Consider the following 2,321-nt stretch of genomic DNA (forward strand, 5'->3'; position numbering starts at 1 on the left):
CCTTTTTTTAGTTCAGTTTTCATCCTTTTCTCTTCACAGAAAATGGAGTTTTTTTTCCATTTGGTGCTTTTAGGGGGAAAAAAAACACACAAAAAACTGTCCAACATATATCTGCCCCTTCATCTTCCCAGCATCCCATTTGGTACTGAATTATTAAAGAGACCAGTACTTTGGGCAAGAAACAGAGTGAGACTGTTTTTTTGTGGAAAAACACTCTTTCAAGCCAACACACACACACACACACACACACACACACACACACACACACACACACACACAGATGAACTCTCCACCTGAAAGAGTTTCCAAATGTGTTGTGAAGCGGAGCGCTCATGCAGAAGGTTGCACCAGACGACCTCGTCCTCCTCCCGTCCTGCTGTCCACCTTCTGGTTCAGTAAGCTCAGTCCAGTCCAGGGGAGGCCGGTACCTTTTACATAAGCTGACACAGAGCGCTCAGTTCCCCTTTTAGACTGCACCTTACTGCCCCCTCCTTTTAGTTTTACGTCTGCCCGGGTGCCTCTCAGCCTGCAGACTTCTTACCCCATCAGGGTGTTTTATACGCTGCAGCGTGCTCCGGTCCTGCAGGTGCCGTAAACGACTTCGCTGAGACGTGTTACCGAGTCTCTGCCCTGCACATCAAGATCAAAATGGGCCTCATGGGATGGAAGAAGAGGAAGAGATGCTTCAGACTTCTACGGCTTTACGAGCTGGAGCCCGGGGATCACCATGGAGACAGATGTGTCTCTGGGAAGCTTTCAGGAGGTTTGAATGTGCCCGTTAAACACCGAGGCGTCAGCAGAGACGAGGCTCTCACAGCAGCTCTCGGAGGCCGTCACATCACAGCTCCAGGTGTGGACGGCTGTTATTGATCAGAGCTGAAGCCGAGAGCTCTCATCCTTCCCCGACATCGGCTGTTTTCATGCTTGTGTTCGTCTCTCTCTGAGAGAAGTTTGGGCGCCGATCAGAAAACAGTTTCAGCTGACTGGTAATGGAGCAAACACAGCAACTGATCACTGCCAGGAGGTTATTTTTGATAACTTTCCTCAGTAATGTCTCAACATATTTTAACTCCTAACTCATTAAATTCAGCTGCCCCGTCCGGCCTTGTGTCCACAGGCGAGGCCACGTCTCATCACCCACATCCTCCGCGCTCTGCAGAGAGGCAGCGGTCGGTGTAAAGATTATTCTGATAATCGATTGATAGTTTCAGTCATTTTTCAAGCAGATTTGTCAAACATTGTCAGATTCCAGCTTCTTAAATGTGAGGATTTACTGCTATTCTTTGTAATTTGACAAAAATAAAGCGATTTGAAGAGGATTTTTTTGGGTTCTGGGAAATTGTGATGAACATTTTTCACATTTTATTTCATTTAATAGCCTCAGTGATTCATCTGTATCGATCTACCGACCTTTCCTTTACTCTCTTTACTTTAATATATTGGTCTTTTTGAGATATGAGAAGATACGTTGTGTTTGTAAAAGCAGCTGAGACTCAGCGAACATTCAGTCTTTACTTTCTTTGAGATTCAGTTACGAGTGACAAACACAATCTCATTGTGAAGCTGTGATTCTCCAGCAGAAACACTCACAGTCTGTGAATCCTGTTACAAGCAGCTCCTGTTGGATTCAACGTGGCTCAAGTTGCAACTGGAACCAGAAACTTCTCTGATTTGTTTCTGAGGGAACGTTTCTGTGCGGCTGCGGTTACAGTTTGGTTTCAGGCAGAACGTGCAGGATGGATCTTCTGGAAAGCGTCTAATTAGACGCTGACTGAAGCTTCTGTGGAACTTTTTCTCCTCCAGGCTGTAAGTTTTAATCTTTATGTGCCAAGAAACGTCCCCACCACCACCAGAAGCCCGGCTCAGGCTCCGAGCAGTCACTGGCGGTCGGGCTGATTATGTGTAACTGAGACTCGGTGGAAAAAGGAAAGAAGAAAAAAAGAGTTTTTAAAGGACAGGATCAATGGAAACTGTGTTGCCTGGCATCAAAACGCTGCCTTCTCTCCCCCCGAGGACAGAAACTGAGAGAAGTGTAGAGAACAGCAGTGACGACGGGTTTAACAGTGAGTCTTACCTGGAGCACACAGTGTTACACACAACTTTATTGGTTTCGTTATGGAGAAGGAAATGCAATGATATAAGCCTAAAACTTACCTAACGAAGTTTTGGAGTTAGTTTATGTTAACAGACTCCATTTCTAATCTGACCGAAGCTTCTGTTACTACAGAGACGTCTCCACTCACAGACACACAACAAGAAGTTATTAACATGTTTATTTACAGGTATCAATCATGTCAGAAACATTAACTAAGTGGGCTGAG

Source organism: Acanthopagrus latus, chromosome 4 (genome assembly GCF_904848185.1).
Source record: "Acanthopagrus latus isolate v.2019 chromosome 4, fAcaLat1.1, whole genome shotgun sequence".
NCBI classification, from domain to species: domain Eukaryota; kingdom Metazoa; phylum Chordata; class Actinopteri; order Spariformes; family Sparidae; genus Acanthopagrus; species Acanthopagrus latus.